This window comes from Rhipicephalus sanguineus, chromosome 1 (genome assembly GCF_013339695.2).
Source record: "Rhipicephalus sanguineus isolate Rsan-2018 chromosome 1, BIME_Rsan_1.4, whole genome shotgun sequence".
NCBI classification, from domain to species: Eukaryota; Metazoa; Arthropoda; class Arachnida; order Ixodida; family Ixodidae; genus Rhipicephalus; species Rhipicephalus sanguineus.
The window spans coordinates 44882383-44899219 of NC_051176.1; positions in this window are offsets into that span (position 1 = coordinate 44882383).

Sequence of the window (16837 nt, forward strand, 5' to 3'; positions counted from 1 at the left end):
GCGCTGCCTAAACTAACGCAAGCCCTCTTGACGCTTTCTGCTGTTTAGAGCGAGAAAGTCACGCTCGCAGACGTGCAAGTTGACCTTCTGGTACGACAACGTAGCGCCCCACAGAAACATATTGACTAGTTTTTCAAGCCGCTCAGCAAATAAAGTGACTTTTTTTGCGTGAATTCGTTTTTTCAGACTGCCCGATTTTCCGGACACTCTTTCGGCCCCTTGAGGGTCCGAAAAATCGGTCGGCGACTGTATTCACCTATATCTCAGCACACTAGCATTCATGCACCACCTCACTGTTTATTGATATGAGAGGCACGAGTTAGGCGAAGGGGTGCCATGACGTCCCCCCGAAAACTCTTTCATGGGAACATCTTGATAAAATTATCTCGTGTGAATTGAGTATTTTAAAAAAGTGTCCTTACTGGATTGATATACGATAATGATATGATAACTGGTATTTGAAGGTACAAGATAAAAAGGCATATCGTAGAGTACCGATTATGTGAGATATTGGGGTTAAAGAGGATTGACACCATGATCGAAAAAGCTAATTTCACGCCAACGGACTCATGAGTCGACTCACTCAGGCTCACTCAAACTCAGATGAAGCCATGAGTCTGAGTGAGTCCGGCTGAATAATATGTTGGTGAGATTGAGTCTGAGCGAGTCTGGTTGAGAAAAATTTTGGCGAGTGAGTACGAGTGAGCCCTCAGAACAGTAATAATATCTGGGGTTTAACGTCCCAAAACCACGATACGATTATGAGACGCCGTAGCGGAGGGCTCCAGAAATTTCGACCACCTGGGGTTCTCTAACGTGCACCTAAATCTAAGTACATGGGCCTCAAACATTTTCACCTCCATCGAAAATGCAGCCGCCGCGGCCGGGATTCGATCCCGCGACCTTCGGGTCAGCAGTCGAGTGCCATAACAACTAGACCATCGTGGCGGGGCAGTTCGAATATTATTTACCGCATATTACTAAGAAAAATGAGCATTTTTGTCATGATGCTTGCACAATATTTTTAAGGATTGGAACTAGGTATGAGTGAATGCCACTTTTTTTTGTTTAAAATGAAGTGGAAGCAGCCTTGAATAGTATCAAGATTTGAATAGCAGTAGGGGTATAAGTGGACGTTACAATTTAAAAATTACTATACTTAGCGCATACAAGCCCGTATAACACGCTTTTAAGCTTAAAAAAAAGTATGTACATTAAACCTTAAAGTGTGGCTTCGCTGCAGTGCAGATTTCCCCTGGACGGGTTGTTTCATGGCACAGCAACCAGACGCTGCAGTGAAACCACCTTTACAGGGGGGTTAGGTGCGGTCAAATGTATATTAGGTGCGGTGTATGTTAGGTGCGGTCAAATGTGTAGGTTCACTTCGAATACTTCGAACTTTCGAATAATCTAAATTCGTATTGAAGCGAATTCGAATATTGTAATATTCGTTCGAATATTCGACATGCCTGAATATTCGCCCGTCCCTAGTAAATAATAAAGATGAAACGTTTAAAAAATAACAAAAGTCGATAAGATTGGCCAATGGGCTTTGCTACGTCATGCAAGTGTGTCTCCAATCATGCCATGACGTCATCGCCCAGCACCTAAAGGTGAGACACGCAAAATAAAACATCTTGTTCTTGCTTGGATACTGAGCTGTTCACTTGCGACATAACAGTGGTGACGAAGCATGAATTGATGCGGTGGGAGGAGGCTTTGAAGTTCGGCTGCTGAAACAGGCAGCGATGGCGCCGGGACAAGCGCATGCATTCACCGAAGGAGGAGGAGGCTGGTCCACCTACAAGGCACGCTTGGAGGCATCCTTTCAAGCACAAGAACCCAGGTGAAAATGTTTCTGCTGGTTTCTACTGGTTTCAACTAGTCCCAGTTGAAAATCAACTGGCCGGCTACTGGTTTCTAATGGTCCCAACAGGAAGTTACTGGTCTTGAACTGATACTGTACTGGTTCCAGTAGAACGCTACTGGTCTTGAACTGGGATCAAACTGGTTCCAATATGAGGCCACTGGTCTTGAACTGGTCCCAGTAGGAACTCGTTCCAGTAGGGACTGCAAGGCTACTGGTTGGAATTGGGATTGTGCTGGCTTCAGTTGAAGATGTTTATTTGGGAAAGTGCAGCACTATGAGTGATCGCGGTGCGCACTGGTGCATTTGTATTTAAATATCCAATAGTGGGCGTTGATAAAATATTTGTGGACGTTCTTTCACTTACATACATTACGCGAGAACAGAATTTAATCCGCGGCCAAAGGATCTAGATTATTACATTTTTGGAAATGTGCACCGCAGTGCACATTTCTAAAAATGTATTAATTGCAATCTATCGCGACATGTAAACAAACCATGTTTACTTAGAAGGGATATCACTGACCACGTTGCAATCGATCATTACTCCATAATATCACTGAAAACACACACATTGATTCGATCTTTGTAGTATATCGCGCCCGATCGACACGGCGTCGACTGCAGATGTCCCAACGAGGTGCTTGCTCAGTTTGGTCATACTAAGCTGTTGCTGCACAAATAACTCATGTTTAAAGCACGACAGTTACTTCCCTGTAAAAAAGAGCTCTTGTTTTCAACATACGCTATTGTATGACACGATCGGAAAACAGTCAACTCTGCTAGCTTGCAATGCTCTATTTTCTATGACGCCGCTATAACACCGCCATGAAGAACGCCCCATTGCCGCCCTGTTTGATTGCATCTCAGTAGCAACAGTCTCGTACCTTACATATTTTTGATGTTTGCTGACTCTAATGGTAAATAATCTACTTTAGAATATGAATGTTAAATAAAAAAATTGTATTTTTTATTTACAGTTAACAGCATACAGACAACTGTCCAATTACACAGTATAAATTATTATGACACTTTTGGCCGCGCCGCAGTTTCGTACAGCGCACATGGTGCCTAGGCTTGGTGTCATCACTTCATGTGCGTGTCCTGTGTGTTCGCAGATTGCAGCGAGTTTCCAAGTGGAATCTGTGTGAAATAGTTATTTTTGGTGTGTTTAATCTGTGAAAAGTGTTACGCGACAAGACCAGCATGTCAGAGCGGTGCCGTTACGGTACTGTGCGATGTCTTAGATTCATCAGCGCCGATCGAGGGATACTGATTCCCTCAGCTCTGATTTGGAGGTAACTTCTGCATTTCAAGTATAATGCTTATGCCGTATTTGATGTATGCGATGGTTATTTATGCGCCAAGTGCATGCCGATTTGTGTAAGCACCCTCAGTGCTGTGTAATACAGCTAGTGCTGAAATGCGGCAACGTAGCTGTTGTTTGTACGGCTGCACGTCGCGAAGCGACTCCGACTATGAGGCACGCGGCAGTGGATTGCTCCGGATAATTTCCACTGTCCGGGGTTCCTTGACGTGCTCTCACATCGCACAGTACACGGGCCTCTAGAATTTCACGTCCATAGAAATGCGATCGTCGCGGCCCGGTTCGGCCCCGCGCTGTTCAGATCAGCAGCCTAGCACCGTAACCATTGTACAGTACATACCACCACGGTGAACACCTATGCAACAAATGCTGGTGAATACGTAAAGTGAATTCTTTTGACGTGTATTCAGAGTAGTTTAGGATATTAGTAATCGTTAGATGGTTGGTTAGCCAACAAATTGGGCTTAAAGCACACCATAAACTGTGCGAGTGGTTGACAGACTGAGTCAAGGGCCATCTTGGCTTTGTACACATAGACTGCCAAATTGGGTATTTTTTGAAGGCTGCATTGATGCCGCCCACGTGATTTTGCTTAAACTATACTTTTGCTGGAATTCAGCTTTGAGTCATGATTGGTTTGATTTTTACTATATTTTTTCTTTGACGTAATGAACAATATGCAAACACATTCCACATCTCAAAATATGTTCCAACAGTTGCTGCTGCAAGCACCTCATTTAGCTGCTGTGTTTATGCATGTTGCCATGAATGAATGGAGTACCTCATAGTACTGACACTCATTACTGGAACTGCAAGCGCTATTGCCTCTCTTGCTGCTGTTGAGACAGTTTTCCCAAGTCCGGATTACCCTATTAACATGCTTTCCTTCACAGAGTACTCATTGTGCACTACTTTTACCTGTTTTAATATTTATGTCAACTGTGCCTTCACTGCTGTTAAAGCTAAATAAATGTATTATATATACGCATTTTTGTACTTACAGGCTACCGAAGCCCACATCACCAACCTGACGATGATTGAGACAAATCTGCTATTGCATCCCCACACCCAAGAATAAAAGTCATTTGGTATCAATATATGTTGTGTGTGTACTGCTGTGTACCGTCTATGAATGTTCACTCATCAAAATGGACACCCCATAAATATTGCATGCATATTGTATGCTTGATATTTATTGAATGTCCATTGGACGTGACATTGTTGGCAGTGCCAGTGCCAACTGGTTCCAGTAACAACTGGTCCCACTAGCAACTGGTTCCAGTAGCAACTGGTCCCAACACCAACTGGTCCCAGTAGCTACTGGTCCCAACACCAACTGGGAATTGGCAATTAAACCACTTGAACTGGGACCAGTAAGAACCAGTAGCAAAATTTTCACCTGGGAAATCACAGATGAGGCAAAACAACGAGCCCTGCTGGTGGCAGCTCTGCCCAATGGTGCTGTCAAAGTACTTTAGGGATGATGCCACCCCAAAAGCGTGAACGACCTCACCTCTTCACCTACAGCAATGTCATCAAGCATCTGCAGAGCCACTACGAGTCACAGGTCAACGAAACAGCAGCCAGCTACAGATTCTTCACGCGCACACAGGCAGAAGGTGAGCGAGTGCGGGATTTCGTAGCCGCCCTTCGCCACATGGCCGAAGACTGCAATTTCGGCGACATGTTGCACCACATGCTGCGAGACCGCATTGTATGTGGAGTTCGAGACGATGACGTAATAAGACGTCTCTTGTTGACCCGCAGTTCCCCGACTTTGAAGGAAGCAGAAGACTTCACAATTGCTGCTGAGGCCGCTGCGGAACATGCGCAGCACATGCAGCCACTACCCTCCCCGGTCAACAACAAATTTTGTCTGGTTGGGCCTCTCACACTCGAAGTCTAAGAAAGCAAGCGGGCAATCTCGCGATGAGCATTGGCCTTGCACCGCTGTGGTCCATCCTCGCACCAAGCAGATGATTGTCGTCATCTCCGAACAGTGTGCCATCGATGCCGGAAACACGGCCACTTAGCGCGAGTGTGCAGAGCATCGGACGAAGACAAAAATCCGAAGCAACAAGCGAACGCCCTTTCGCAGGACCCACAAGATAGTTCGGATGACTGCAAAGCTTTGTACATGCTGATTGCGCATCAAGCGATGGACAGCACGCACGTGAAGCCTATTTTGCGCCAGATAAGTTGGAACGGAGTGCCGCTCACGATGTTGGTAGACACGGGATCGCCTGTGGGTGTTATCTCGCGGTCAGTGTTTGAGCAACACCGAGGCAAATGGCCACGTTCGCAAGCCACAACAATGAAGGGCCCACTTCCTATCGACGGAAAATTGCAACTCAATGCGACCGTGAGTGGCGCGACCATTCAGGCCGAACTGGCCACCATTCAGGCCGAAACACGGCCACTTAGCGCGAGTGTGCAGAGCATCGGACGAAGACAAAAATCCGAAGCAACAAGCGAACGCCCTTTCGCAGGACCCACAAGATAGTTCGGATGACTGCAAAGCTTTGTACATGCTGATTGCGCATCAAGCGATGGACAGCACGCACGTGAAGCCTATTTTGCGCCAGATAAGTTGGAACGGAGTGCCGCTCACGATGTTGGTAGACACGGGATCGCCTGTGGGTGTTATCTCGCGGTCAGTGTTTGAGCAACACCGAGGCAAATGGCCACGTTCGCAAGCCACAACAATGAAGGGCCCACTTCCTATCGACGGAAAATTGCAACTCAATGCGACCGTGAGTGGCGCGACCATTCAGGCCGAACTCTTCGTCATCGACTGTCCGGGACCAATGCTTTGCGGCCGTTACACTATCTGTAGCTTCAATACGGCAGACGTGCCGGTACTCACTGGAAACGATGTGGCGTGTGTGCAAGCAGAAAATGCGGACAGAATGCTGGAAACTATGCTATCAAAGTAGACTGACGTCTTTGCTCCAGATTTGGGTTTGCTCCGAGGGCCACCAGTACACCTGACAGTCAAAGAAGGCGCAAGACACCGGTTTTGTAAGGCTCGGACGGTGCCATATGCGCCGTCCAACAAATGGTGTCGGCAGAGTTACATCAACTGGTAAACGAAGGTGTGTTATCACCGGTGACATCTGTCGAATGGGCCACACGCGTTGTGCCCGTAGTCGAGAAAGATGGACAGGTGCGATTATGCAACGACTTCAGTTTTAGGGTGAACGCAGCTACCATTATGGAGCAATATCCGCTGCCGCGGGTTGACGATATCTTTGCAAATCTAAACAGCGGAGAAGTTTTCAGCACATTGGACTTGCGGAACGCCTACAATCAGATGCCCCTTGACGAAGACTCGAAGAGGCTAGTCGTTTTGAACACTCACAAGGGTCTCTACTGTTTCAACAGGCTGGCGTTCGGAGCGTCGTCAGCGCCGGCAATTTTCCAGCGGCACATGGAGGCCGTGCTCAGCGGGATCCCCCGCGTGCAGGTATATCTGGACGACATAATTGTATCGGAAAAGGCAAACGACTGCAAGATCCTGGAGCAAGTGCCACAGCGCCTGAGGGAACACGGCCTGCACCTACGACGTGAGAAATGCAAGTTCCGACAAGAGCAAGTCACCTTTCTCGGACACTGCATCGACAGAAACGGCCTACGCCCCAAGAGTGACATCACGGCACTGCTAGACGTCCCCCAGCCCACTTCGGTAAGAGAACTAAAACCATTTTTAGGTTTGTTAAAATTACAGTAAAAGCGCGTTAATTCGGATTTCACGGGACCGGAAAAAATGTCCGAGTTAACCGAATGCCGAATTAAGGAATGAACAGGAAAAACAATATTAAAATAAAGTTGGAGAAGCATACCATTATTTGCTGAAGTATTTTGTAATGGTCGTCTGCGTTTTCGCGCAGATTCTGGCTTACATTACAATTTTTCTTGAATCTTCCAAATGGCCAACAGCACGTAAACTGTCGGAAGTGCTCAGGCAAACGTCCTTTAATATCAAAAGCACCTCCGAGACTTCCCGTTAGGTGCGATGAGGTCGCGACATCATTAATAATTTCTTGATCGGGCAGGAGACCAGTCATGGCAACACAATCATCAATCGCGATGTAGTCCTGGAGGGTCATATCTGTGGGAAGGACAGCATCGAAGGTCGGGCAGTCATCGTCGGTGGACTCGGCTGACACCTCGTCGATGCCATCGTCAGCTACTGCCGCATGCTCGGACCTCGCATGTAAACACGGTCACAACGGAGAAAAAAAGAACTCCGCAAGAAGCGGCGGTGCCGACACAACACAAGGGAAAATGGCGTCGGAGGCGCAGTGGAGCGAAGAAAGACTACGCCGACGTTCGGTGACGCTGCGATCGCCCCCACTAGTTGATGACGATGGCGATGTCACTCAGGTTTCGGTTTCACTCCAGTGGTCCAGCGCTGCTTTACCACACTTTTGTGTAGTGGCAGCCATCAGCATTTGTCCGAATTAAGCGGTGCGAAGCCCAATTTTGACGAATTAACGAAGGTTTGGTCCCATAGATTATCATGCACTTTGGCCGGGACCAAGAGAGCCATCCGAATTATCCGAATTAACGGGTGTCGAATTAACGAGCTTTTACTGTACTACGGCAAGTTTTTGCCCAATGTTTTGACTTTACTAGCGCCCTTATACGCATTGTTGGCAAAGGCTGTAAAATGGCTCTGGGGCAGACAACAGAATGCTTTCGAAGCAGCCAAACAGGCAGTAATGAATGCGAAACTTTTGGTGCATTTTGACCCAAGCAAGCCCATTCGCCTAGAGTGCGACGCGTTGGCAGTAGGTCTGGAAGCAGTGTTGTCGCATCGAGTCAGAGGAATTGACTACCCTATCGGATTCAGGTCACGAACATTTACAAAAGCCGAGAAAAACTATTCCCAGCTGGAAGAAGAGGCCGTCGCCCTCGTATTTGGCATGACCAGTTTCAGAGACTATTTGTATGGGACCCACTTCGAACTGGTAACCAACCAAACACCGTTAACCGGACTGTTCAGACAAGAGAATTCCGCCAATGGCCGCTGCCCACATTGAGCGTTGGGCCCTGCTGTTGGGTGGATATCGGTACAGCCTAACCTATCGTAAGGGATCCGAAAACGTTAACGCAGATGCCTTCAGCCGACTCCCTATTCCTCGGGTGCAGCCCGATAACGAAAAAGACGATGCTCCTGAGTATGCATTATACGCTGAGGCTGTGAATGTGGCACCCATCAGTGGCAAAGAGTTGGCGGTTCTAACCATCCGTGATGCTATGTTACAGCAGATGCAAAAGTGGATCCTGCAGGGCTGGCCGCAGTACCTGACAGAGACCGGGCAGCGATTCTGGCCATTCTTACAGATAAAGGATGAGCTGACGGTGAATTGGGACCTCATTTATTGGGGACATAGAATAGTCGTGCCTGGATGTCTTTTGGAGGCTTCTGCATGAAACACATCCAGGAATGGCGGCAATGAAAAACCTTGCGCGAACCATTTTTTGGTATCTAGGGCAGGACGCCGACATCGAAATGATGGCACGCGAATGTGAGATGTGCTCAAACCAGTGCGATGCCTCCTGCGCAGGTTCCGGCGCCATGGCCAGAAACGGGCCGGAAATGGTCTCGGGTAAAGCCCCTCCATCGCGTCTGCTGCCGCTTTTTTAAGTACCGCCATCTATTGTTTCGACGACGATGCCCACTTCCCGTTCCGGAGCTTCTGGAAGGAAGTTCTTGAGCCACTTCCTTCCCCTTTTTCCTTCCATCTTGTTTCTGCGCACGCATGTGCACACGCGAGAAAGCAAATATTTCATTCTCCGTTTCGCAAGTGTTGTTGTTTTGAGGTTCTCGTAAACTGCCTGCAGCCGAGCGAGTTTTCAGTGGGTTTTTCTGCGTCGCGAGGGCATGGGGCGGGTGCATCAACCGGAAGAGCAGCAGAAATATCATGGCGGCACTTCAGCTTCCGCTAGGCGGGGAGCCGTTGTAAAGGGAGAGGGGGAGAACGAGTTGGCGCTACTTAACCTAGCCGGCGGAAAACGCATGGAGGGGCTTTAGTCTCGGGTGCACGTCGACTACGCAGGCCCCGTCGAAGGACACATGCTACTGGTGGTCGTAGATGCTGAAACCAAGTGGCTGGAGGCCATATCGAGGCTGAGTACGACATCAGAAGCCACCACGGAAGCGTTAAGGGCCATAATTCCCAGGTTCGGACTGCCACATACACTCGTTTCAGATAACAGGCCACAGTTTGTCTCAGCCGAGTTTCAGATGTTCGTAAGAATGAACGGGATCAACCACGTGACAATGGCACCTTAGCACCCGCAGTCGAATGGCCTGGAGGAACGCGCGGTGCGCATGATCAAGGAAGGCCTCCGAAAAAGTCAAGGGGGTGGCACCTTCATTGAACGTCTCAGTCAGTTCTTATGCCGCTACCGACGGACACCGGTAAAGGCTGGGAAGTCTCCGTCCAAACTACTGCTGGGTTACCAGCTACGGACCAGGCTAGCCTGTTGCCTACGGAGTGCAGGCGGTGAACCGCCTTTTGAAGAGCGCTCCTCTACTATGCCGTTCTGTGCACGACAGCCGGTGTGGCTGAGACGTTTCCACCGCTGGCCGAAATGGTTGCCGGCAGTGGTCACCACTACCCAAGGGGCTCGGATGGCGACTGTGTCCACGCCGGACGGCGAGCAACGTCGTCATGGCCACGCACCCCAAAGGACTCGAACACGACAAAGCCAGGGTGCGCCACAACATCCACCACTACCACTAACGAAACCTCGCCCATGCCAGCCGGCATGGCTGACCCTGCGCCAGCGGGGTCGCCACCCTCTAGCCAACCTGAGGCACCGCTGCCACTTCACCGGTCTACCAGGCTACGGTGGCCCCCCTCAGAGGTTCAATTGGTAAAAGGGGAGAGATGTGCTACGTCATGCAAGCGTGTCGCCAATCATGCATGAAGTCATCGCCTAGCACATAAAAGCCAGACACGCAAAATAAAACGCCTTGTTCTTGCTTGGTTACTGAGCCATTCACTCGCGACATAACAGGCTTGTTCATATGGCACCTACTTTGTTGTAGCATGGTGAAGACAAGGACCCGCAGAAACTATTAGTATTACATTTTATTGGCGCAAGGGCATCTGAGGTCAAAGAGCACCAGTATACATGTCATGTAATAAAAAAAGCAGCATCTGACGACCCACTGCACTATGCGTGCGTGCGTCTACAACCAAGTAAAAGATTGCTTGGGTTGAGGCTTGGGCTACTTGGTTCATGCTTACATGACAGAGAAAAAAAACAGCGCAAAATTCTGACAGGACACAAGACGAAAAAGGCAGCGTTGTTGTGCCTTCTTCGTCTTGTGTCCTGTTTTGCAGAATTTTGCCCTTTTTTTTGCTCTTAGAAGTAAAAAAAAAACTGAAGATATGACCGGAATAAAACCCCAACCTCTATCACAGAAGCCCCAGTACTAGCCTCACTCTATGGCCTCTTAGCCTTTGGCTAAGGGGCCACACATTGTTTGCACTCAATGTGTTCTTCCTTTCCAAGAAATAAGCTTGAGGTTAAAGAAAAAAGGAAGTCTAATATTGAAACCATTATGTCAAACGGTAGCACTGATGTGGTTGACAGAATATCCTTAAGGATTTTCAACATGCAAGCTGGAGTGCACTAAGGCACTTAACGAGTCTTCATTTCACCGCATAGATTGGTTCCCGCCAGCTCGATGCCCAGTCTGCATCCTGTGCTGCAGCAATCCACATAATGCTTTGCCACCATTATTCTTAGACATTCCAAGTTACTTCAATAATGAAGAAGACCCGAATTTTTGCTTTTTCTGCATTTCAGGCGATCCTTTTCATGCAGGCACCTAAAAGCCAAATTTAATTGTTATAGCCAAAAATGCGGAATGACAACACTGCTAATAGGTGCTTAATTTCACCAGGGAAGACACACAAAGGTTTGTGGTGCAGTGGCTACTCATTGTTATACCTAGTATATTTTTCAAAATGCTATGGTTATAAGTGGGTTAGACTAATTTGAAATGTCAATGCCTACAACATCTGGCTACAAGAAAAGGGAAGTGAACAAAGAGGTGTACTCACTTGAACAAACCACTTGTCTAGTCCACATGCAAGACACTGCATTTCTCACACTCTGAGGCAAGGCATGAACGAAGCGGAGCAGGGTCTGGAACAAGAGGGTGTCTGGGCCCATCACAGCTTCTCACGTGAAGACTCCACTGCCCTGAAACAGCGTCCCTTACGACAACCTAGGCCCCAGTTGCATGCCTGGAAGACACAAAGGAAGGAGATGAACACAGGTCAACTTATCCATATGTATGATGAGGGACACATTTCCAGTGACGGAAGCGACACTTTGCTTTTTGGAGCAGATTCTGGAGTACAAAAAATGCTAGTTTGGAGCAGCTATTGGTCTTTTCGGAGCATATGGTAAAATATTCCAAATGACTCCTGGAGTTTAAAACATCATTTAAACATCTCATAAATATTAATATTTATGATTAAACATCTTGCACATACAATAATCACTGCATGTTGCTATATAGAAACAAATAACCAGATGTATGGTCACTGAACGCCAAGTAAGATGAGCTACATATATTTAAAATACCAGTACTTGTGCCATAAATAATATAAAAGTGATAAAGCTGAGCACAAAATTATAAAAGTAGCCGCAATCGCATGTAACTATCGCCAAAGCAGCAATTTATAATCGGCACAAGATCAAAAAATTATGTTAGCTTCATATTTCACCGGAATAGCCAGCACTGAAACTTTAAAAAGAAACAGCTAAATGAGCTATACACTTAAAATGCCAGTTCTTGCGGCACAAATGATGTCAAAGCTGTTAAAGCGGTAAATGTAATCAGTCACACATCAAAGTCGTCACAGCAGAAGTTAGTAATCGGTATGATGTCGAACTAATCTCACATACATTTCACCAAAGTAGTCTGCTTGTCAGATATATATAGTGCCAGTACTTGTGGCATTGTCAATATGCTAGTACGCAGCTAGTATGCAAGCTGCATACTAGCATATTAAGATGATAGTATACAGCTTGTTTTTGGTTTTGTTTAGTCTCGCCGGATGGTCACACGGCTAAAATTGATTGTTTTCAGTTTCCCAAAGCCATTTCGGAGCAGGTTCGAAATATTACACTTTGGAGCAGCATGGAGCAGCATTTCTCTTTTGGAGCAGTTTGGAGCAATTGGAGCAGCACTTCCATCACTGCATTTCAAAGACATCGCCTTAAGTCTTTTGTTAGCCTAGAAGACAAGCTTCATTCTGCCATGGATGTCACCTTTCATGGCTTTATATGATTTGCAGCTATTATGTACAAAAAGATTCTTGCCTAAGTGCTCCATGCAGCTCCATAGCAACTGTGTCGCAGCAAATGGGAGCCCAAGCTAGTCCACATCAAGCAGTGGCTATTTTATTCAAATGGTTAGAGGGGAAGCAAAAGCAAAGGCAGCAATTGCAAGTCTCTCGTTATTCAATGAAAAAACCTGTAAATGGGGTGGGTGCTCGAGCCGACGTTTTGACAAGTGGACTTGTCTTCAAGGCTGGAACTGATTTCCTTAGCACTTGTGTGTCTAAGTAGTATATTGCCACGGAATACCGCCATTGCTCAGCACAACGCAGGCGTTGCAAACCAAGCGAAACGCTCAAGGCATCGTTACGACAGATGAAGCCAGCCGCAGTCCGCCGGCCGGTCCTGCATACACACGAGCTTCGAGCGAGTGGCCAACGTGCGTGAGGAAGAGAAAGACTGCGATCGAAGGTGTGGCTCGCATGAACTACGGACTCTCGGTTCTTTTTCCTGAACTGTTGTGATTCTTTTGGCTTTGGCCACAAGTTCGCCCTTAACCCTTTGAGGGTCGAATTTTTTTTGCGAAATCCAGTCCAAAAATGTGTAAATTTTTTATTGCTGAAATAAATTCTTCAGACGCTTCTATTTAAGAAAAAAATTGTCTAAAATCTTTTTTCACGACCATAAAATGGCAAAAATATCATTTGTGTTGTTACATACGCATGGTTTATTCGTAGTACATTAAATCAAGCAAAACCCTAAAAAAAGAAACTTAACAGTTTTTTATAAACAAAAATTATGCATTATCCTCGTCTGAAAAACTGAAATTCAATGAGTCAGATTCTGATTCGGCACTTAGGGAATAGGCCGCATCGGAAGAATCGCTGCTCGACTCACCAGCAGCAGAACAACCAGTGCACGCTTCCATAGCGTAAATTAACTGTGTCAGTGAGCGCACGGAAGAAAACTATGGTTGTGCGCCCATCCAGAAAGCAAGACGAGTGAAAAAGCTACAGTAATCCTTCGTCTTATCGCCAACAAGACGTAGTTAGTTTTTCCGAGACCCCAAAACAGGAAACGCAATCACGGTGGTGTCGTTTGTGTAATTTAGTGCCGCACAGAAACACATGTAATCGCACCCCGGAGAGCAATCAACGAGAGAGTAACAAGCGGTCACCCTTTGAGAGATTAGAAACCAAACAGCCATCAGCTTTGCGGGCGCAAAAAGCGAAAACCACCCGAAGGACGAAACCGAAACCAGCCGCACCGCATGCGCGCGCTCTGATGCGCAATTGAAAGCCGCCGCGCCGCTTTGTAAAGCAAAAAAAAAAAAAAAGACGGAGCGACATCGGCACATTAAAAAAATTCCACGTATTCCTGAAGCGTGGCAGCACATTCCAAGCAAGAGAAATGATCGAAGAAGGCGCGCGTTTGAAACCAACCACTCCGCGGGCGCGCTCTGTTGCGCAAGTGATAGCCGGCGTGCGGCGCGCCGTTTTGCGAAGCATAGAAAAAGCAACAACAGAGAGACGTCGGCACATGAAAAAACTTCCACGTAATCCTGAAGCGTGGCAGCACATGCAAAGCAAGAAAAATGATCGAAAAAGGCGCGCGTTTTAAAAATAAACGCAATGCCGTACATGTACGACGAAAACCCTTTGGTACTAGGAAGCTTCTGCCGTACATGTACGGCGAAAACCCTCAAGAGGTTAATAAATAGTGTAAATAGCAAGTCCTTGTATTGAGCTTTGTTACAATATGCATCGTACCCTTTCCTCCAATACAAACAAATGAGGAAAGGAGGGCAACTGCGAAAGCAGGGTATTTCAAATCAAAAGGGGTATTGCATGGGAAAAAACGGGGGAAGGGGGGGGGGGTGATGTTTTGCTGAATTGTGGTTGCGAAGGGAAGCACCACTTAACAATGGTAGATTAGATCAGCGCCGCGCTGATGCCGTTCTAGGTTCCCTACGGCAGCCATCTTGGTCGCATTCGAAAGAGCCGCGCTTTTTCTTGAATATCCCGCCGCCCTTGTTTCCGTCCACTCAGAATTCACGTAGAAAATTCGCGCCAAAAAAAGGTCCCACCGCGTGAGCCCATTGGCACAGTGAGCACACGTGACTAAATAACGCTTTCCGATTCGTCGGGCCTCCCGCGCTGTCTGCTGCAGCAAACGCAAAGCGGCAAATTCATCTCGCCGTAGTATCCCTGTGTTGTTCTCGTCGATTTACGTCCGTAAAGTTCCAACCCGCGCAAGCTGGCAAGAAATTGGAGCAGGCGTTTTTGATCCTCCTCAACAAAGACTGCACATTGCAGCGGCTTGCTGGCACGGCGCCAAGTGAGCTAGACGAAGAGCGCCGCAGCCACCGGGAGTGAAGTAGGCCTACGCTCTCGGCCGTGTTTTGGAACTTTGATCGTGGCGAAGTCATATCGAAAGTTGCGCAGCGCTCATAAATTTGAAAAAAAAAAAAAAAAAACGAGATCACGGCTCGGGTGCATCAGAAGCGCATCCAGCAGAGGACGGCGTGGCGGCGGAACGAGATTCATCGGTCGAAATGCCGACTTCACCTGTGTCGGCGGCCGCCTCGACAAGGTCAGTGATAGGCAGCGTGGTAGAAGGATCGACACGACGTTCTTGACTAGTGCCGATCGTGCGCAACAGCAGATACAGACTGAAGATAAGATCTCCAGCTTATCGGCAAACTTCCGCTAGCGAGTGCAAGCTGCGGACGCTCGCAACAGCGTGCGAGGGCTCTGACCCGACGGCGGCTAACTACGGGATCGTCGACTTCTCCGCAATCAACAAACTGCTTGAAAGGACATGCAATGGGGCCGTTTCGATTGGAAAATGTGATAAACTACTCTTCTGGTGTCTTATAAGGCATTTATTTGCGAAGTAAAGCATTTTTACTTGCGTAGCACTCTTTGAAGATACAGAGTTTTGTTTTTGCTTTTTTCTCAGTTTCAATTTTTTGGCCACCTTTCATTCTTCTGGCGAGCGTTTCTCAGCTTTGGTACACTCGGTTTTGATCATTTTTGTATTACTGAAAAGCTGGATGTTTAGTGAGTGCAACAAAGTGTCATATGTTACTATAGAAAAGCGTAAATTTTTACCAGAGAGAAAATAACGAAAATATATTTTCTCGGTACTCGAATGGCAAACTTTGAAGCTTCATAACTTATGTTGTAGGAAAGCTAGAACCATAAAATTTGCTTTTTGCACTCTTTCATAACTGTACAATGCAATGACATTTAATTCAGCAGGATCCAAGTAGCCAATTTATTAAAAAGGTGATCAAACGAAATTTTAATTAATGAATAATTAAAAAAATAGTCGTAAGGGCTACATGAAAACTGAGTTCATATTTGATATTTACACATGTAAATACATGATCACTTAAGTTTTCATCATCCTAACTTAAATAAAAAGATGCTTTATGTCAAAGTGCCTCCTCCCCCCTCAACTGTTTGAGTATAATGTGCTCCAAAATTTTACATGTGCTGGTAAGGGAAATTGGTCTGTAGTTGGATGGTACAGGCGACGACCGATAATTCGGACTCCATGGGGAACGTAAATAAGTCCGAGTTATCGAATGTCCGAAAAAACGAATGTGTCAGAAAATAAATACTTTTATTGACACTTCAGGGTCCCGGTGGCCGAAAAAAGTTGTCAATGCGATGCTGCATGCACTTCCGCTTACGTGCAACCAAGTCCGCCTGTATCTCCGCCAGTGTGATGTGATCGCTGTATGATGATGAGCTGGTTTCGTTGGTAAAGGCAACGGGTCTGTGCGACACACTTAGCGGCCGCACAAAGAGGCAGCATGAATGGTGGAGCAGCGCGTTTCGGTCCTCGCCTATTAATGCGTGTACTACGCATGCAACTGCACCAGGCCACTGCACTACCGAACGGTTGACTGAAGATGCTTATTGTAAGGCTTGTCAGTGATTGAGCCGCACTGGCGCGTTTGCCACCTGCCACCATCACGCCTCCATGCATTTCCACTGCTTATCCGTAAAGACATCACCGCACGGCGCTGTAATAGCGGCCCCTTTGAATTTCTGGCCCACTTCACCCCATAACACTTTGGCATTGCGACAAAGCTGACTTTCGGACTCTGCTACTGTCGCAAACAGGTCGGCTCGCAAAACCGCTGGTTCGAACCTACGATATGATAAACGCGGCAGAGGTGGGGGGCTTCAATTATTGCCTTTCGGACCTGCAATTTGGGCAGAAAGTCCAAAAAATTGAACGCCGAAGAGTTTTAGCGTCCAAAATTTCGGACGTTCTTGTCCATTGACGTCTATGGGGCTGGTGACGGTGCCGCG